This window comes from Sorex araneus, chromosome 6, assembly GCF_027595985.1.
Source record: "Sorex araneus isolate mSorAra2 chromosome 6, mSorAra2.pri, whole genome shotgun sequence".
NCBI lineage: Eukaryota > Metazoa > Chordata > Mammalia > Eulipotyphla > Soricidae > Sorex > Sorex araneus.
The window spans coordinates 53,078,929-53,100,151 of NC_073307.1; the positions used below are offsets into that span (position 1 = coordinate 53,078,929).

General features: G+C 49.9%; 1 protein-coding gene across 10 annotated transcripts in view; it reads left to right on the forward strand.

Moving 5' to 3' along the window:
- Positions 1–13,794: 13,794 nt before the first annotated feature.
- MEF2A (myocyte enhancer factor 2A) overlaps positions 13,795–21,223 on the forward strand; it is a 95,413-nt gene continuing 87,984 nt past the window's right edge. For 2 of the 10 annotated variants that reach the window (XM_055141213.1, XM_055141215.1), the window contains exon 1: positions 13,811–14,342. The gene's annotated coding sequence lies outside the window, so the exon portion shown is untranslated. Of the gene's footprint in view, positions 14,343–15,708; positions 15,885–21,223 lie in introns of those variants that run through there. The other 8 variants (XM_055141214.1, XM_055141216.1, XM_055141219.1 and 5 more) reach the window with 7 other exon arrangements.

A 21,223-nucleotide genomic window follows, 5' to 3' on the forward strand; every position in this document is an offset into this window, starting at 1 on the left:
TCCACCTTGGAATGTTGAGTCTGCGGGGACTGGACAGGGGCAGCAGAGGGAAATCGAATTCAGAGTCAAGTGTGTTTTCTTCTGGTCTTCCTTCCTTCTGTTATTCAGATTCACATGGGCATAATACTTTTGCAAATCATATTTTTTTTTATAAAAGAGGAAAATTATTCAAAAACCCCATCTTAACAAGCTTGCACTGGGGTCTTGGCTCTGGGGCAGGGGGTAGGGCACTGGTGGTGCATCGATTGGCCCAGATTCGAGGCCTGGCCACCCATACGGTCCCCTGAGCCCCACCAGGAGTAAGCCCTGAGCCTCTCTGGGTATGGCTCTAACCCAAAACCGAAAAGAAAGGGGGCATCACTCTTAGGGGGTTCCAGATCATGAATGTTTGCTCCCTGTTACCCCGTTGTCCCTCTTTCTGGGTCTCCAGTCCCGCCTCTCCCAGCTGGCCCCAGGGGTCTGGCAGCTGCGGACCTTTGCCCTCTGCTCCCTGGGCTCTGTCACCAGCTCTTGGATTCATGAATAAGCAGGTGCTGGCACTGTCCCTTGCGTCCGGACCTAAAGCCACTGTCATTTGGGGGGTTCCCACCCTCACTCCCCCATGTCATTCCTCATACTCTGTGTCTGCCTTGAAGGGTGAAGCGGGCCTGTGTCAGAATTCCAGGAAGACCGCAGGGTCAGGCCATGCAGCCCCAGAGTGGCCAGTGGAAAGGGCCCGGCTCGGAGGCTGAGTCATTCTGGAAATAGTGTCCCCAGAGGCTGCTGAGGGGTCTCGCGGCTGGTGAGTCCATCTGTCAGATGAGATCCTGACCCCCTTCCTCACCTCTCCCCGCTAACCCCCTGCCCCCAGACATCTTTCACCATTTCATAACATGTGGGAGGCTGGGCCTTCTGTCTGGTCTCCTGGTTACACTAAAATTTGGGCTGGTTCGTTCTATTTTGGGTTCCCTTGCTATTGTCAATGAGTACACACACACACACACACACACACACACGCACACTGATTTCCTTTCAGGTTACAGAAAGACTCCCTAATCATTGTGCAGAATTTGAAAAAAGGCAGGAAACCTCAAGACCCTTTGACCACCCAGACACAGAAATTTCTGGAACGTGTTCCATTTCCCTTAAGATGTAATTCGAATTGACATGTGCGTAATACTTTTGTAAGCTACATTTGTTTTTTGTTTTTGTTTTTAAACTGAACAGAATTATTCAAACTCCCCATGTTAAAAAGCATACAACTGGAGTCAGAGACAGCATCGAGTTGAAGCTGCTTGCTGTGCACGTAGCCAACCCTGGTTTGTTCCCCAGCACTGCTTGGTTACACCCCCCACCCCAGGAGTGACCCCTGAGCACAGAGCCAGAAATAGTTCCTGAGCACCACTGGGCGTGACCCCCCCAAACCAAAATAAATGAACTGTACAACATTATGTCATTTTTGCACCAGTAGAGCTGAGCTGGCTGAGTTAAGCCAACAGACACTTTCTGACAAACACTGAATCCCAAGAGGCAAGATCACCTGCTGGGCTCCCCAGCTCATGAAGCCCCGAGTCGGGGGAGCCCTGGATTTCCACAGGGAACAGGGGTGCGTTTCTGGGCCTGAAGAGGTCGCCATCTTTTGGTTCACTCCCTGTAGGGAATTTTCTAATGGAGGGAGAAAGGAATTTCTTTCTCATAACAGCAAAGATATACCCATGTATTATATGGATGTATTTGACATGCATTTGGAAATTCAAGGTAACAGAAAAATAAGCCTGGGGAGCCATGAAATGACCCAAGGAATGGGCCTGCTTCTCCGCTCCTAGCATCCATGCAGCTGGGTTCTTTTGCTTTTAGCATCTGCGTGTTCTCAAAAAATCCACAGAGGCCCTGAAATAAAGAAGTTGCCTAGAACAGCATGTTAGTTGGGAGTGTAGAGTCTGCAGGGCAGGTTCATGTAGTGTACAGGGGGTAATTAGATGGGGATGGGATGGGATGGGATTAGACTGGGATGGAGGGGAGGGGATGAGAGGGGAGGGGAAGGGAGGGGAGGAGGTAGGGTGGGATGGGAGAGGTTGTGATGTGTTGGGAGGTAGGGGTAGGGTGGGATGGGAGAGGATGTGATGGGATGGGATGGGAGGGGATAGGATAAGATTAGAGTGGGATGGAATGGAAGGGAATGGGATTAGACTGGGATGGGAGGGCATGGGATTAGAGTGGGATGGGATGGGAGGGGATGGGATAGAGTAGGATGGGGGATGGGATAGAGTAGGATGGGATGGGATGGGATGGAAGAGGAGTGGAGGGGAGAGGAAGGAGGGGATTAGAATGGGATGGGATAGGAGGAGATGGGATGGGATAGAGTAGTATGGAATAGGAGGAGATGGGATGGGATGGAATAGGACAGGATAGGACAGAATAGAATGGGATAGGGTAGGATGGAATGGGATAAGATATGATGGGATGAAATGGGAATGGGGTAGGATGGAATAAAATAGGATGGGATGGGTTGGGACAGGATAAGAGAAGATAGGATGTGATAGGACAGGATGAGGTGGAATGGAATAGGATGGTGTACAGGGTGAGTGAGGCTACGATGAGAGCGTACAGGCTAGGTCACAGTGTAGTACAGCGGACAGGACGAGACAGTTCAGGCTAGCTTGATGTGTTGTAGTCTGCAGTCCAGGACAGCGCAGAGGTGAAGTTCACATGGAATGCAGCATTCCATGTGAACAGTCGGGAGGATGAGATCGAACTTTCTCAAGCTTTCTCTGACCATGGTCCCCCCTGACTTTGTTTCCTTTCTGCAACCTCCCACCCCGCCGCACCAGTCCTACTCATTGGCTCCCTTGTCTCATGAGGGATTGGGGTTGGGGCCTGGGTTCCCACATGCAGCATGCACTCCAGTCCTTGGAGCCATCTTCCCAGCCCCCCAGATTAATTTTCAGTGGCGTGCACAAGAGGGGCCCAAGTCATTTGTTTCTCACAAGGCACAGCTAACCTTTGTGTCATACATTGGGCCGGGAAGGAAGAAAGCTCAACTTCCAGCGGCCAGCACGGTGAGGCCACGGCGCCCGCCCTCACCCGCCACCCACCACACTTGCCTCGCAAAGGCCCGACAGCTGAATGATGGAGGCAGTGACTGGGCCACCACAGACACAGGTGGGCAGTTGCTCATGGCTCCTGGTCTGGGAATCAGAGCCCACACACGGGACAGCTGCCACCTGTGCGTGAGGCCCCTCAATGGCTTTGCAAGCAGCTGCTCATACAACTGTCGCACTCACAATGGACCTCCATGGCCTTGGTTTTAGACACGAGGATGTTTTGGTCCTTGTGCTTCATTTACAACAGGAGGGGCCAAAAGGGGCCACCAGCCCCTTTTCAGAACTACATCACTTAGTGCTCCCCTGGAAACTCACCTTCTTCAAGTTGAACCAACAGAACACAAACCCTGCCACTCCGCCACCCCCATTCCACACCCCCTGGTGGTTCCAGCATTGTCCCCCATCCCCAGGGGACAGTACCACCCATTTTGTTTTTATTGTTTGGGGGTTTATTTGTTTGTTTTGGCTTCTTGGGTCACATCAGGTGATGCTCAGGGTTACTCCTGTCCTGGCAGTGCTTGGGGGACCCTATGGGATGCCAGGGATTGAACCCAGGTTGGCCTCATGCAAGGCATGGGCCCACCCCTCTGTGTTCTCACTTGGGCTTCAGTATAGCCACTTTGGAAAACATCTCTAAGGGGGAGGCAGCCCCTCAGCCAGCCCCTGGAGCCCTCCTTGGTCCACTCACTTCCTGGAGGAGCTATTTGGCGGCAGGTGGGTGGTGGTGGCGTGGTGGTGGTGCTATTTGGACCACTGAGCCGTGCTCAAGGCTGACTCCTGGCTCTGTGCTTAAGGATCACTCCTAGCAGTGCTCAGGGGTGGCGGTGTGGGACTGGGATCTGGGATTGCTGCGTGCCCCCTTGGAACCAGTTTCCCAGAGTTCTTAATCTAACTTCAGAGTTGGTGGCGTTTCAGAGGCGTGGCTGTCACTTCCAACGGACCAAAAAGCTGCCTGTGCATTTGCGGGTGAGTTTTGGGGAGGAAAAGACCCTAAGCGTCTGTTAGTTTTGTTTTTTTTTCCTTTTTGGATAGCACCTGTCAATGCACAGGGGTTACTCCTGGCTCTGCACTCAGGAATCACCCCTGGTGGTGCTCAGAGGACCATATGGGATGCTGGGAATCAAACCCGGGTTGTCCGTGTGGAAGGCAAACGCCCTACCCGCTGTGCTATTCTCCTGAAGACATTCTTGAGCTACTCAAAGAAGCTAATAAGTAACTGAAGAACCAGAGCAGGAAGGCAACCCACTTTGGGTCCCTGGCGCCATATATGGTCCCCTAAGTCATGCCAGGAGTGATCCCCACTCTTTTTTTTTTTTTAAACTAAAATTCACTATCAACAGGGGCTGGAGCAATAGCACAGTGGGTAGGGCGTTTGCCTTGCATGAGGCCGACCCGGGTTCGAATCCCAGCATCCCATATGGTCCCCTGAGCACCGCCAGGAGTAATTCCTGAGTGAAGATCCAGGAGTAACCCCTGTGCATCGCTGGGTCTGACCCAAAAAGCAATAAAATAAAATAAAATAAAATTCACTATCAACAGTTCTTCAATCAGTATAGGAAATTATCTGTATGGACAGTGAAAGAAAGTCTTAGATGCCCAGAGGCCGGGTAGACACATTTGAATCCTCCATAGCCATTCAGCAAAATGCCTTCTGGGGCTGGAGCCATAGTACAGCGGGGAGGGCACTTGCCTTGCACCCCACCATCCCTGTCCGATCCCTGGCATACCATATGGTCCCCCAAGCACCACCCGGAGTGATTCCTGAGTGCAGAGTCAACAGTAAGCTCTGCGTGTTGCTGGGTGTGGCCCCCAAACAAAAACTGACAAACAAAAAAACAAACAAACTGCCTCCCAAGGCATTGTCCCCAGGTTTGCTCCTCCTGACCCCGTGGGGAGAATCTGTTCTGATACACGCTGTCCCTGTCAACTTGATGTGTTATCAAATCTTTTATCTTTCCTCATTCAAAAGATTCTACCCCAGGGGAGAAGCTATTGTACCACTACGCCACATCTGTGGGCCCTAAAAAAGGTTTTGTCACTTCAGTCCTGCCTCTGTGGGCTGAATCCCTACCATAGGTATTCTGAAGAGAGGTCATTCAAGAAGGGTTCAGTCACTGGTTCCCAGAAACCTCCCGAGAAGACCGCCTAGCACAGAACCTGGAGACCATGTGTGACCTGACCACCCTCCACCCCCAAAAGGTCTCCTCCGCGTAACAACCAAATATACCCTTTATTGGATTCAAAGACCAGGGCAGAGAATTCTAGAGAAGGGTTTTCATGAAGCTTTAGTTTTCTGTTTTTTTTTTTTTTTTTAACTTATCCAAGCTGCTAGAAATGGCAAATGCTTCTCCAAGAGCGGCCCAGCCCCTCGTAACAGAGTTTTATTCCAACAAGTTAGAGCATGAAGGCGTTCCTGTAGCTATGTAGACAAACACTCTGTTATCGTTTTTCCGCGAAGCGTTCGCCATGTCTGTGCGGAGAGGTGCCGTGTGCTTTCATCTGGGCGCTGAATTACAGATAGACACGATCAAATAAAGTCAAGACAAGAATCTTGCCTCATAAAAATCTTGCCTGAAGCGTGAAGCAGCAACCCTGGCGAGGCTGGCCAAGTTTGTGAAATTCCTCAGCAAAGGTGGAAATTTCTGGCAAAAACAGGGATTGACAACCTTAAGTGTAAAAAGAAAGCTATATTTTTAAAAATTAATTTTTCAGAGGGGCCATTCAAGGCAGTGCTTGGGGAGGGAATGGGGGGGTAGTCAGTATTTGGGATAGAACTTGGGGTCTCACATATGCTAGGCATATGATCTACCCAAGTGTGTCTCTGTTTCTGAAAAAATACATATATTTTGGTTTTTGATCCCAGGAGTTACGCCTGGTTCTGCACTCTTGAATCACTCCTGGCAGTGCTCAAGTAACTGTATAAGATGTTGGGATTGAACTGGGGTCAACTGTGTGCAAAACTAATGCCTTACCTGCTCCTGAAAAGAAAAATCAATTAAAAAATTTTAGGGATCATTTAAAAAATTGTTTTATGGTGTTTAGTCCTGTCTTACTCCTGGCTCTGTGCTCAGGGATCACTCATGGTGGGGATCAGGGAATCATTTGTGGGGTTGGGTGTTGAACCTGGGTGGCTGCATGCAACAGTACTCTCTCTCAGTCCCAAAGGAGTCGTTTTGATGCTTTGTGAATGTAAATGTTGAAAACTGTGTCTTGGCTTCTGGGTTTTGGGGTTTGTTTAGGGGTGTGTGTGTGTGTGTGTGTGTGTGTGTGTGTGTGTGTGTGTGTGTGTGTGTGTCTGGAATCCAGCATAGGGCCTCACACATGGAACTCCTGGACGGCTGAGTTCCATCCCCGGCTACAAACCACAGCTCTTGATCGCCACGATTTCCTTCCTCTGCAAAGCCCAGGGTAAATAGTTTTTTCCAGGCGAGGATATTTTGGGTTGGTCACTCTGGCTCTATCTTCAACTGTGTTTGCAAGTGGTTGCATCAGACCAGAGTGTTCCCGCCTTTGCTGCCGAAAGACAAAGATCCAGTCTTCCACTCAGGGAACATTTATGGGAAGTTGAACCAGGGGAAGACATGAAAGAGAGACACATAAACTCAGGACAGGCGCCCTCAGAGAATGGAAAGGTCTAGATATATTTTGGGGTTTGTTTTGTTTTGTTTTGTTTGGCTTTTGGGGTCACATCTGGCGATGCTCAGTGGTTACTCCTGGCTCTGCACTCAAGAATTACTCCTTGGCTGTGCTCGGGGGGGACCTTATGGGGTGAAGAGGATCGAATTCAGGTTGGCTGTGTGCAAGGCAAACACCCTACCCACTATTACTCTGGCTTTAACCACTTTACTTGGCTAGATATATTTTGAAAGGAAGCAGGAACTGGAGAGGTATTCAAGTGGGTAAGGCACTTGCTTTGCATGCAGCTGAACCAAGTATGTGCCTTAGGACTCCCTCATAGGATCCCCTGAGTCCCGCCAGGAGTGAGCCCTGAGCGCTGGATATGGCCCCTAAGCCAAACCAAAACTTTTTATTTTTAAAGGGAAGTTTTGAGGGAACTAACACAGTTCTAGCCCTCAGAAGAGAAATCTGTGACCAAATGTCTGGATGAGACAGAAATTGAGCTCACGTACAAAGGGTAAACGTGGGTGGAATGGGTGAAATGCAACCCCCTTTTGCATTTCATACAAAGAAGCAAATAAACTCCAGGTTTAAAATGATGGTAAGTGATCTGTGAATGTATCACAAAGTCTGAATAAACTCCACGCAGAAGAAAAATACGATAGAACAAAATGACAACGTATAATAGAAATTGAGAGCCTTATTTGAAGTTTGATTGTATAAAACACCCAGCTGTCAAAATCCCATTTCTTATGTGTTTTTTTTTTAAGTTTATTTAATCTTCATGTAGACTTTGACATATAAGAATATAAACCGAGCAAAGGGAAGGGCTTTTTATCTCCTTTTTGAGAACCTGAATTCATTCTTTTCATCATCAGGCATTCAAGAATAAAAGCTCCTGTGATATTTAAATAAGAAAAGTGAAAACATTGTTCATGTCTGAAAAAGATGTTAGAATTTATCTGTGTCAATTTTCTGCTGCTGGGGCATTAATACAAGGCAGATGTGAGCTCTTTCTGCTTTCTGTACTAACTAGAAACATTTCGTTATTTTCTGTTCCTCACCCCCCTTCAGTTTAGAACTTTGGGGGTCCTGAACCATTCACACTTACACACAGGTATTATCTAGGAGTTAAATAATTTAGAGAATCCAAAACATTTTATCACTTAAAACTTTTGGTTTCATTTGGTTTTGGGGCTACACCGGGTGATTCCTGGGGCTCATTCCTGGCTGGCTGTGCAGTATTAGGGCTTGAATTGGGATTAGCCAAGTTCATGGCAAATGCTTTACCCACTGTACTATGTCTTTAGTCAAAGTTTTTTTGTTCGCTTTTGTGTTTTTTCAGGATCACATACACTGGGCTCAGGGCTGACTCCCAGTTGTGTGCTCAAGGAACACTTCTGGCAAGGTTTGGGAGACCTTATGGGGTGCCAGGAATCAAAATCAGATTGGTCACACCTGAAATAAACTGTACTATCTATCTAACCCCTAAATTTTTGTTTTTAAATGTGAAATTCTTTTTATATTTAGCAAAAGTTGACAGATTACTAGAGAATGTCCCCTGTTTCTTGAATGTTAGCCTCTTACATGAGGTCAGCATCATGGCAAATGCCAGGAAAAGCAGGCTAATATGCTAATAGGTCACTATCACTAAGAACTTCGTCGGATTTCACCCATTTTCTCACTAACTTGTTCTTGCCAAGCCAGAGTTCCATTACCGGAAGTCATTCCCTGGTCTCCTCCAGTGAGGCACAGTCTAACCCTTTCCTCGCCTTTCACCATCTGGACACTTTGGGGAGATATTTGTCAGTTTGTGGGTAGGATGCCCCCCACTCTGGGTTTGTTTGCTCCTGATTAGATTTGGGTTACACATTTTTAGCAGGAAACAGGACAGAAGGGATGTGTCTTGTCTTTTTTGGGTGGGGGCGGTGCTCAGGGCTTACTCCTGTGTCTGCACTCAGGGATCACTTATGGCGTGGCTCAGGGGATCATATGGGGTACCGGAGATTGAACCCACTGAACCCACATTGGCCGTGTGCAAGGCAAGCGCTATTCCTGCTGTGCTATAGCCGTGGCCTCATGTGCACTTCTTGAGGTACCCTATGGGGGGCTCAGGGGTTACTCCTGGAGGTACTTGGAGGACCATATGGGATGCCAGGGATCAACCTGGGTTGGCCGCGTGCAAGGCAAAGGCCCTCCCCTCTATATTACCTCTCAGGCCCCGCTAAGGGTATTTTGTTTGTGGGTATTTCAAGTTCAACCTGAGCAGAAAGGACCCAATATAGCCCTCTCGGCCAGCCCCTTCGAGCCTAGTGCCTTGGGTCCTCACTGTGCTGTTTCCGAACCGGAAGCCTGGGAAGGAAGGGGTGTGGCTGAAACTGCTCAGTCTCTCCCCCGCCACCCACCCTCCAGCAAGCAGGTAATTTTCTACTTCCTACCTCACTCTGAGTTTTGTTTCTCTTCTTACCACCAACTGCTTTTTGTTCACGTGCTTCTTACTCCAAAGTTGACCCTAAACAAGAATTTGGGTGCAAAGAGTTTTTCTGGGAGGTAGGAAGGACGTGGGGGAGCAAGAGGTGACTCTCAAAGGCTTCTCAGGAGAAGTTCCCCGTCAGGGGCAACTAGGGACTCATCCTTTGCTCCCAGCCCTGACTTTGGGGCACCAGGGCTCAGAACTGGCTGCCAGGGGCCTAAGGAAGTCGGGGTAATTATCAACCAGCCTGAGCCCTTTCCTGGGGGCCAGCCCATGCCCTTGGTGGGGGCACACAGGAAGTCCGCAGCATGTGTGTGGCCAGAGAGCAGAGATCTCTGAGGATGGGAAGGAGAGGGTGTCTCTGATAATAGGGGCTACCCCTTCACACACCCAAACTTCTTGTCCAGCCTCTATTCTTGCTCCCTACCTCCTGTCAAAGCCACTCCCAATTATTGCCCAAAGCAATCTTTGGTGTTTGGTTTTGGGGGTCACATCCAGCAGTGCTCAGAGCTTATTCCTGGCTCTGAGCTCAGGGATCACTCCTAGAAGTGCTCAGGGACTTTATGGGGTGTCAGGGATTGAACCCAGGTTGACTGTGTGCTTAGCTGCTGTACTATCATTCTGGCCTCACCAGAGCAAATTTGCAAATTTTTATATGTGGGTTTTGTACCACACTTGGTGGTGCTTGGGGCTTATTCCTGGCAGTGCTCAGGGGACCAAAAGTGGTGCTGGGGATCAAATCAGGCCAGCCGCATGCAAGGCAAGCTCCCTATCCACTATACTCTCTCTCCAGCACCAAAATAATCTTTTTTTTTCTTAACTTTTTAGAAAAAATTTTATTTTTGGGTCTTGGGCAATACTGGCAGTGCTTTGGATTTACTCCTGACTCTGTGCTCAAGGATCACTCCTGACAGTGCTCAGGGGGTTATATGCAGTGCCAAGGATCGAACAGGTGTCAGCCACATTCTAGGCAAATGCTTTAAGCCCAAAGCTAGACTTTTTTGCTTGCAATAATTTTTTTTTGGGGGGGGTGGGGAGAAGAACACCCAGCACTGCTCAGGGGCTATTCCTGGATCAGCAGAGTTCGGGGAACAATATGTGGTGCTGGAGATTTGACCTAGGGTTGGCAGGTGGCAAAACAAACCTCTTTACCCCTTCTATCTCTGGCTCTCTACAGTGATCTTTCTTCAATAGATTTTTCTCTGATGCCACATGATCAAGTTGCTCATTACCTTCCCATTCTTTTCAGAACATGGGGCTGGGAATCAGCCCCAGCTCCCAGTACATCCCCTGTCCCCACAAAAGATCCACTCACTCCTGCTCACACCCCAGCCTCTTCTGCCACCACTTAAGGCCTGGTTGCAGACTCAGTGACCCTCTGCCAGTAGTGCTCTCCCAGGGCCCTGGACCCACAGACTCTCTGCCAAGACTGCTCATAAATATTCAAAATCATTTATTTGGTTGTCTTAGAGCCAGGCAAGGTGTTAAACTGGCGGATCAAGAAGGCAGTCAAGGCTCTCAGTTTTTGTAGGAGGTTATGCTCTTCAGGGGAGGGGCCTGGCTCCCCCAAGGAAATGGGTATTCTCCCATGAAGGGGCGGGGTCTCTGAGAGGACGATGCCAAGGGAAGAAAGGATGGAAGTAAAGGGGTTCACCTGCATACAGGTGGTTTTGAAATCATGCGACTGCATGCAGAGAAATTTCTCACGTTTCTAAATGGGGGTGGGTGAGGTGTCTGGTGGGGGGTGGTGCAGGATTAAACCACTCAAGGGGTTATAGGCACCCCTGCTCCCTGGGGTGCTTGAATTTTTTTCTTCAGATCATAGTTGGGGTGGGGAGCATGCAAATGACCCAAAGGGCTGGAGTGTGCAATGCTTGTGGTAGGATCTGGGTTCGAGTTCACTGCATTTAATGCCCTCTGAGCACTGCCAGATGTGAACCACCCATAAATAACATAAAACTCATTTAAGACATTTCATCTTTCTCCATTTGCTGTAATGGCCTCCTCCAAAGAACTTTGCCTAATTATCTTAAATACTCACCATCTGGTTTGTGTGTGTGTGTGTGTGTGTGTTTGTGTGGGTGTATACACACATTGTACTGTCCCTGTGTGTGTGCTTGGGGTGGATGGTGCTGGAGGGAGCACGCGGTGCCACAGATTGAACACCAATCTTACACCTATCTCCAGGTGTAAGCATGAGCTTCCGTTTTCAAGCATCTCATGGCCCCTGGTGAGTAGCTTTAGGTCTGTCTCTGCCCATGGCTGGCCATTGTTTTGGACAGGGGACGGTGGTTCCTGCCCAGGCTGAGTGCCTCAGACCCATGCAGCTGTGCCAGGCCAGAGAGCGTGGGAGGAGCGACAGCTGCGGCCTCTCTGAAGTTCCCTCCAATGCCCCAGGCTCAAGAAAAGAACTGCTCCGCACACAGTCTGTGCCCATCGGAGTGTGAGCACCGGAAGCCGCTGGGACGTGATCTTAGGTAAGTTTGGTTTTGTTTTGGGTCCACACCTGGGAGTGCTCGGTCCTACTCCTGGTTTTGGGCTCAGGAATCACTCTTGGTGGGGCTCAGGAAACCTTTGGTGGGGTGCCGGGAATTGAACTTCTAGAGGTTCTGAGCATTCAAGGCAAGCACTTTCTACCCATTGTACTGTCTCTCTGGTCCTGGGTCAGTTTTGGAGACCTGATGAGGTTCTGATGAACACCTAAAATGAACCGATTCCAGAAATGACAGATGATAGTGGTTGAAGCTTTGCTTAGTCTAACAGCGATGCTGGAACATTCAGAAACATTTTTATTTCCTTTTTTACCCCTTCGGTTTTGGGGCCTTAGTTAGCAGTGCTCAGGAATTCCTCCTCACTCTGTACTCAGGGATCACTTCTGAAGGGGACCCTATGGGTTACCTGGGATCAGACCCCGGTCGGCTGTGTCCTACCTGCTGTACTATATTTCTGGCTCCAGAAACATTTTCTCTCTTGCTGCTTCCCGTTCTCCCTTGCTTCTTTGCTACTGTCCCCTCGATTTCTAGAGAAGGACTTGGATATATAGTAGACTTTGCGGGGAGGAAGAGTGAGGTTCTTTTACTGTTTTGCTTTTCTGCAGTCACCACTGGCTCTGGGAATGAGTGGACGGCTGTCTCCTACCCAAGAGAGCCGTTCAGTTTCTACACTTAGGGTGATGGGGGCGAAAATCTCTTCCAACCCTTCACCTTGCCTTGCAGAGGGGCAAGAGGAAATGAGGGAGCTGGCCATCTGTCACTCCACCGCAGAGGCTCCACTGCAGAGAAGGGTCAAACTCAATTCCTCCCAGAGGAGAGAAGCCAAATGGAGCTGGGTTTGCAGCTTCTGGCCAGTTAGAGGCACTGCCTCATGTGTTTCCATATGAGTTCTTGCTTTATACCTATTTGCTTTTGTCTTTTTTGGCGGGGGAGGGGTTGGGGGGTGGCAGGGGGGAGGGGCACTTGTTTTTGGTGTTTGCTGGAGGAACCGTTCACTGTGGCGATCGAACCCAGGCTCCTAGTGTGACTGTCCAACAGATTCTATACCAAATTGAAGGGTGAGGGGAGAGGGCCACACCTGGTCCCTCTGACTCTGTGCTCAGAGTTCATTCCTGGTGCTGCACCCAGGGGATCTAACCCTGGTCAGCTGCATTAAGGGCAAGCTCCTTCCCTCCTGTACTGTCTGGGGCGGGGGAAGGGGGCCTGTCCCAGCCTGTAGTCCCAGTGGCTGGGCCCTTCCTGCTTTTGCAAAGCTATGAACTGAAATCCAGGCTGGTCCCCCAGCGCTGTGCAGGGCTCCTTGAGAGAGAAAACTGCAGCCTCCACTCTTCTCCTTCACCTCCCACTTCCTCCGTCTGTCTGTCTGTCCGGCGGCAGTGACCCTGGTGGGACAGAATGTCTCATGTCCGGATGACATGGGCCAGCTGGCTTTGTGCCCGTGACACGGGCACCTGGGAGGAGGGAGCGCAGATACTGGCTGCAAGGTGGTGCCGACCTCCCCCCTCCACGCCAGATAATGCAAAGCCCGGTCAGGGCTCCCCACTCCTCAGTCTCTCGATAAAACCCATCCACCCCCGCCCACCGCATTAAACCACAGCGGCTGTATGGGGTTCAAGTTCGCCCTGACCTCGCCGAGTCACACCAGCGTCCCACTTCCCTCTGCTCCGGTGCAAAAACGGGAAGAGAAACCCAACGGGCAACTGGGGGAGGTGGTGGGGCCACGCCTGCGGCATCGACGCCCCGAGCGCCGCGCGCCAGGAGCCAGGTCCAGAAGCCCCGCGGGCGGCGTCTCCCGGGGGCCCTTCCCGCTCCCCTCTCGTCGTGCTCGCTCCGGGGCGCGAGCACAGGTGCGGCCGCGACCACAACGAGGGCGTGGGCGCGGTCAGCCGAGGTCCGCGGAGGCCAAGCGCGGCCCGTGGGCGGGGAGCTGGCCGGGGCCTCTGGCGGCCGCCCGGGGGGTGTCTGCGCCCGCGCGCCCGCAGGACGCCGCCGGGCACCCGCCGCCCGCCCGCCCCGCCTCCGAGCCCGCCCCCGGCGCCCCGGATTGGCTGGAGCGGGCGGCCGCGTGCGGCGATTGGCCACGCGCCGCGTCAGCGCGAGCCGCTCCCGGGGGCCCCCCGCGGGCCGGTGTGGGAGGCCGCCCCGAGGAAGGCGCGACGCCGCTGGCCGCCCCGCCCTGGGAGGCGCCCGGGCCCTCGTCAAGTGACCGGCCTCGCGTCCAGGAGCACACGGTGCTTCAGAGGGGAGCGCGCCGGCAGCCCCGGCGCCAAACCGCCGTCACCTCCTTCCTGTGCTGGGTGACCCGTCTCCTCACCCACCCGGAAAAACATAGTCCGCCCCTCACGCCCTTGTGCAGCCGCCATTGGCTCCCGAGCAGTGCGGTCCGTCCGGCACGGCCGAGGGCTCTAGGGTCGCCCCCCGCCCGAGAAAAGCGACGTCAAAAACCCTACACTGACAAGCCGCGGGAGGCAGCGGCGAGACCGGCGGAGGGACACGGCGCGCGCCGCGCACTGCGCACGCGCGCCGTCCAGCAACGAGTTCCGGCCGGGCCGGGGCCGTGGCCTAAAAATAGCGCCGGTGTGGGGATCCGTGCGCGGCGGTGCCGGCGGGTCCCGCGGCAGGAGGCGGCTCCGGGCGGGCGGCGCGAGCGTGGCCGCCGGCAGCGCCGCACACACGGTGAGGGCCGCGGGCGCGCCTCGGGCCGGGCGGCGCGGAGGGGGTCGGAGGCGTCGGGGCGGGCCGGGGCCGCGGCCGGCTGACACGGGGCCGGGCCGGGCGGGGCGCGGGGCGGCCGCCGCGGCGGGGGTCGCGCAGGGCGGGTGGGGGCGGGGCGCGCGGGGCCGCTCTCGGCTCTCCCGGGCGCTGCGCGGTGCCGCCGGCTCTCGGGGGCCTCCGGGGCGGGGGCGCGCCGCGCGGGGGGCGCCCAGGGGGCGGCGGCGGCCGTCGCCCGTGGGAAAGTTGAAGGAGTTCCCGGGGGTCCGTTGCCTCCGCGCGCCTCCTTGGCCTCCCGGGGACCCCGAAGGGCTGGAGCCGTCGCGGGGGGCTGGCGGGGGTCTCGCCGCCAGACCTGTCCCCACCGGTGCCAGGGCTGAAGGTGGGTGGGTCACCCGGACCCCTGCAGCGCTGAGCCCCGACTCAGCGCGTGTCACCGCGACTGGGGGCGCGGGGGCTGCAGAGGGCGCCCCCCAACCCCACCCTCAGATCGGGGCGCGCACGGAGCTTTTTCTTTTTCGAATTTTTTTTTTTTTGCTTATTTGAAACTTTGCTATTCGGTTCAGTTTCACCTTTCTATTTATTTGTTTCTTTGAATTTCAGTTAGTAGATGAGTCCAAGGGCCGGCAAGTTTGAAAAGGTGTGCGAGTTGATTGGGGGTGTGGGGAGGCGAAAATGTGTCTCCCCCTTTTCCCCCTAAAATGAAAGGGGTAAAAAGAAGAAATGTTGCCGGGACCTCTCGCGGGGCGCCCCGGACCCGTCCCGGGAAAAGGGGGAGCGGCGCGCGTCCGGACTCGGGCTTCTCGACGGGGCTCAGGGCATGTTTCTATATACATTTATTTTTTGGTTTGTTTTGGGGCCACACCCGGCGGTGCTCAGGACTGACTCCAAGGATCACTACACTCTGGAAGGGGCTCGAACCCGGGCCAGCGCGCGGTGTGTGTAATTTGAAGCCGCCGCCGTCAGGGTTCCGCGGTGTCCAGGTGGCTGGCCCCTTCGGACCGTGAGAGTCCAGCAGGAGGGTCAGCAGAGCTGCGGGGAGGCGAGCCTCTCCCCAGCTCCGGCCCCGAAGACTCCAGCTGCGGGTGCTGGTCACAGTCGGGTGGATGCAGTGGTCAGTATCCAGACCACCGGTGTCTTGCCGCTGGGTTTATCCCAGTACCGGGAGTTTCGGAAGTGAGCTTGGGAGAGTGTTGGGTGCTCCGGGGCTCCGTGTTTACTCTCTGAAGACAATTACAATCTGTATCCCTCTCCCTACCTTTCAAATCGAATTACCCGGAATTACAAAGTTACAAAGTTATTCCTGCTTGCATTTTCAGGCTTTCAGTGTTACAACGAACCTCTTGCCGCTTTTTACTCTTGATTTCTGCCCCGGGTGAATTAATTGCTACTTTTGCTGGCTGGGAAAAGTCGGAAGTGTTTTCTCACGCTCACGCAGAGGCCAGTTTCTGTTAGATTTTTCTACCAGGGGTGTTGGACACGCGTTCTGAGTCCGAAAGCGCGCAGGTTGGTATTGGCGCCCTCTGACCCTTGAGCTAATTGATCGTATAATCATTTTCATTCTCAGCATTGAAGGAAGTCGGGATAATGCCGTTATAATGGGGATCAAGCTCCTAAGAGGGGGAAACCAATGATTTTCTTGCTTTGCTGTTGTCGGCTTCAGATTAGCAGTTTCTCTAGTGTTTCCAGAATAGAAACTTGCCGAAGTGAGAAGTAATAGGGACCTCTCTAAATACATTTGCTTACCTAGTTAATTTAAATGCATGCTATTACTGCATATAAAACTGGTTTTACTCGCACTAGAATAGAGGTGATAAAATGATATTTCTTTCACTAGTCTTGGCCAAGGTTTTTTGTTTGTTTGTTTGTTTGCTTCTTTTTGCCGCACCTGGCACAGCTCAGTTCAGGGTATTCAATCCAGACCCGCTGTGTTCAAGGCAAGGGCTTTACCTGACTTTAGCTAAATTTTGAAAAAAATTTGACTTTTTTGAATTTTGAAAAAGTTCGAAAAAAATTGATTAGGGAACAGGAGTGAGCTGTGGTTCTTTAGTAGAAGGAAAATAGATCAGTGGGACGCAGAAAAAATTGCAGGGTCAACCTCTTGAATTAATTGTTTGAGAATAATCTTTATTCTTAGTATTCTTAGTTTTTATATTAATGGGTCTTTGGCACTTTTTTTTTTTTTAAAGAAATGGAATTTGTTATACCTAGCAGTGCTTTGGGGTCCCTGCTTACCATGCTTCAGGGCTGTGCGGTGTGGCACGGGATTCGACACTGGGTTCCCAGTAGGCAAAGTATACATCCAGCCTTTTGAGCTCTCCCCAGCGCGTGTTACTTTTATCAGTTGCAATGTCATTCTTTGGTTATTGGGAGAAACCGAATGTGTTTGAAGGTGTTTGATTATGTGGATGTTTATTAGAACATGGTTTTGAATGAAATAGTTCAGCTGAATTCTTTTAATTGCTTGTGCTCTCCCTAGGAGGAGGTTTCTGAAAGCAGCATTGTGATTGGAAAGTTGTGCGCTTGTCATTCTGGTTTGGGAACCTACCTTTCTCCCTGGCCTCCGCCCCTTCACTGCTGCATGTTTGGTCAGAGGGATTTCATGGATGAAAAATGATGGCCCTGGATTTTCCATAGACATTTCTAACTTAACAGTTTTGTTGGTGTTTTGGAAGATAAATTTGGGGAGCACATGAATGCTACAAAGTTGCAAAGCGAAGTTTTTTTTTTTTAACTCATTGATGAGACAATGAAAAAAATGTCTTTGTAGATTCAAGTGATTGCTACTGCTTTAAAAAAAATCTGACACCGTTCTCAGCAAACTGAGAAGTGAGTGTCCTCTCAGTATTTAAGTGGAAAGTATAAATATGGAAAAATCGAATAAATTTTTCATTTCTTAACCTGCAGGAGGATGTCTGAACAAACATCCATTGTGGATCGACAAGACTTTCTAAAGGAAAACTGCTGGGCTGTATTATGGGATTCTTGATTTGGTGTCAGTGCCACCTGACAAAGTCTTGAGACATCCCTAAGGTGGCAAAGAGTTATAGTAGCTGCCCCATGGAATTGTTAGACTTAAATGATCAGTGGCTGTGAAAGTTCTAGCATACTGTGAATCTTGATGTACAAAAATGCCTTTTGCATCACCTCCCTTCATCCCTCCCATGTTGCTCCCTTGCCCTGGGTCCACTATAGTATCTCTGCCCCTAATTTTAGTTTTTGTGAGAACTGCACCTGCTGTATAATCATAGGAGCATTCGTCTGTGTGCTTGGGATAAAGTAATCCAGCATCGTGAAGCCATTATCAGAGACACATGAAATGTTTAGTTGATCAGTCTATACTAGAGTTTTTGACTTAGAGGTTTTTGTTTTTTTTTTTTTTGCTTTTTGGGTCACACCCAGCGAAGCTCAGGTGTTACTCCTGAATCTGTACTCAGGAATTACTACTCTGGGCAGTGCTTGGGGAACCATATGGGATGCTGGGAATCGAACCTGGGTGGGCTGCGTGCAAGGCAGATGCCCTACCCACTGTGCTATCACTTAAGCCCCTGACTTAGAGTTATTGTGATTATTTTTGTACTGCTTTATACTATATGATCTTTCTAGATATTAAAAATTAGTTGTATTTTTCTTCCATTCAGTGAAATGTCTTTTAGGAATTATGTTTGTCTTCAAGGTACAGTAGTTAAAATTTGAAATTAGAAAAAAAAATTTAAAATACCTGGAATATGTATCTTGTACATATTTTAATATTTTAAATTTTAAATTTTAAAAGTTTTCTTTAGATGGTAACCAATAATTTTTTACACTTCATTCCACAAAACAAAATTTACCTGTGTGTGCTCTTTATGTACGTACATAAAGAGTGTAAACCCATCTGTTGTAATGAGTCTCAAGGATAACCTGGAATGTGATACATTGCATAAGTACTATATTTTATATAGTGTTTCTGGTTATTATCTGATTGTTTAATTCATATTCACTGGTCTTATTATACTCATAATATCTCAAACATGACCGCGTGTTAATTTATTTGATAAGAAGAAAGCCTGATACTGGTTGATAAGACTTTCTTTTTTCCTGCTTTCCACCTGGCAGTGCTCAGGGCGGTACACAAGGCTTACTTAAGGATCACTCCTGGTGGGCGTGGGAGACCCTATGAGGTGCCAGGGATCAAACCTTTCCTGTTTCAGGGCTTTAATATTTTTTATGTTACCTGAATGAGATGATCTTCATAAGGTTGGCATGGCCAGACCACTTGGAACTTGGTCCAAATCTCTGCTCTACTTATACTGACCCAGTGTCGTTCTTCGTTATTACTGTCTTGCCTCTTGCTTATTTTATCTTGCAAGGAATGTTATACTTAATGCACATACATAACTTTTTAAAGTTACTGCTACTTATGGCCTTTCTGTTTACTCAATGTAAACTCGGTTAAAATCTCACTCTTTTTATGTGTCCAGTACCCACCAGTCTCTGGTTCACAGTGAGTGCTCAGTAAATGTAGAGTGGAAATTTCCCTGATCAGCTAAAGTGACCAACCACAAACCATAGATAGTATAGTGGGGAGGGTGCTTGCCTTACATGCAGCTGACCCAGGTTTGATCCCTGGCAGCTCATAAGATCTACCTTTTACCACCAGGAGTAATTCCTTAGCACAGAGCTAGGAGTAGCCCCTGAGATCACTGAGTGTAACCCCAACACACACACACACACACACACACACACACACACACACACACACAAAACCACACCAAAACCAACAAAACAGCCCCCAAATGAAAACAAAACACTTTTCTTCATATGTTGAGATTTATGTCATCAGTATTTTGGGGTCAAGGCTCCCAAAGCTGTTTTCATTTTTATTTTCCAGAAATGGCTGTTTCTTCAGAGTTAAACTATTCATCACTTACTAGAAGTTCTTTCTTTTTTTCTTTGAGAAATTTAGAAGGTTAGTACAAGGGCTGGAGAGATAGTATAGCGGGTAGGGCACTCGCATTGCACACATCTGACCAGGCCCGGTCCCCTGAGCCCACCAGGAGTGATCCCAGAACGCAGAGCCATGGGTAAGTCCTGAGCACTGCTGGGTGTGGCCCCCCAAGCCAGAAAACACCCCTGTCAACTAGATTTCCCAATCATTAACCCTTGGCAGTTTCATTATTATTCATAGTGTGGTCCCAGAGCCTGGAAACATTAGGATTTCATTTTGTTGACAGTTTGAAACTCCTGATTTAATCTTCTGGAGTATCCCGGGGCTGTAAATGTGTTCAGTTAAAGCCAGACGCTTATCATTTGAGGCAGAACCTCACTGCTGCTTCCAGGACTGCAGGACTGCAGTGTGCGCCTGGGCGGCAAGGGACTACATCGTCCTTTTTGAATGTCGTGAGCATGCTGTGGTTGTCATGGTAGGAATGCACTCAAGTCCTATTCCTTTTCTCTTGTCTTTCCCCTTCCTCCCTTTCCTTCCTCTGATGCCTGAGCCACTCCCGCCTGAGCGATGGGATGGTGGGTCTTGGGCCTGGGCTCAGAGGTTTGTGTTGTGGTTGAGGCAGATACACCTTCTTCTAAATCATACATTTATAGCAGTTTTCTATTTCTAATATTGTCCATTTGTTTTCATTTTAATCGTATTTTTTATTAGCCATTCTTATTGAGGTGCCCAGATTTAGAGTACTGTTATAGTTTTTATGGATTCATCATTCCATCACCAGGGAGCTGCATCCCTCCCCCAGCTCCCCCAGGACCCTTCGGCCCCTCCTCACACTCAGTTCTGTAGACAAAGTCCAGTTCTGATAGCCTGGGGCATTTGTTGTTCCCTGATTATGGTTCTTTTTCTTTCATATATGGGAGAGATCCTTTTTCTTTTTTTTTAAATTGTGGAGGTGGTGATATCTACATACATACAGATGAATATAGTTCATCTGAATTTTTTCAAACACTGTCTCTCTGATTAATAGTACCAGTCATTCTGTGCTAATGCACTTTAAAATTTACCTGAAACAGGTAAATCCTACAAGTGTAAAATTTAGTAAGAGAGAAGAGAATTAAGGACATTTTTCTGGGGTGAAATCTGCCTAGGCCTGTAAATGTGTAAAAGTGTGTTTTCTCCTAAGGTGTTCATGCATTTTGGTATCTCCTTTAACCTGAAATAGCCCCTTAGTCTTCAGCCCCCTCTCCTACCTCCACCCCACATTAATAGTGTGGGAATACAAGCAGTTTCCTCTTATTTTTAATGGTGTCAGGGATGGACAGTGTGTGGCATAGGCTCTACCCCAGAGGCCACGTCCCTGGCCAGCTCATGTTGCAGGATGTCCGTCAGTTTGGGTTCATCCTCCAGGATTCTGGTTCTGAGTGTTTGGCAGGAACAGCTCGTAAGTGGCAATCTGTCTTCTGCAGCCCATCAGGAGTCTGCGGGAGGCAGTTTGACTCATTGTTGATGCTCACTTGGATCCCTCAGTTCAGGTTGGCCTGCCAGTGTTCGACATGCAAAGTCACTGCTGACCTCTCAGCTGTTTTTCAAAAGTAAGCTGTGGAAACATTCTCTGAGCCTGGGTAAATAGTCTTTCCCCAAAGGCTTCTGGCCTGCATTGGTGATTCTTGCCTGAGAGAATCAGGTATTGGTAGTTCCAGAATGGAAGTTTTCAGCCTTTTTTCCTTCTGCGTATGGTAGTTGGCATTCTGTTACAATAAAAACAGTTTGTTTCCTTGCTGGCAATATAGGTGCTTTCCCCTTTATTAGGTTGGTTATACTTGATTGCCTGTCCATATTCATTTTTGGTTTTGGTTTTGTTTGGGGGCCAACTCGGCAATGCTCAGGGGTTTCTCCTGCTTCTGCACTCCTGGCA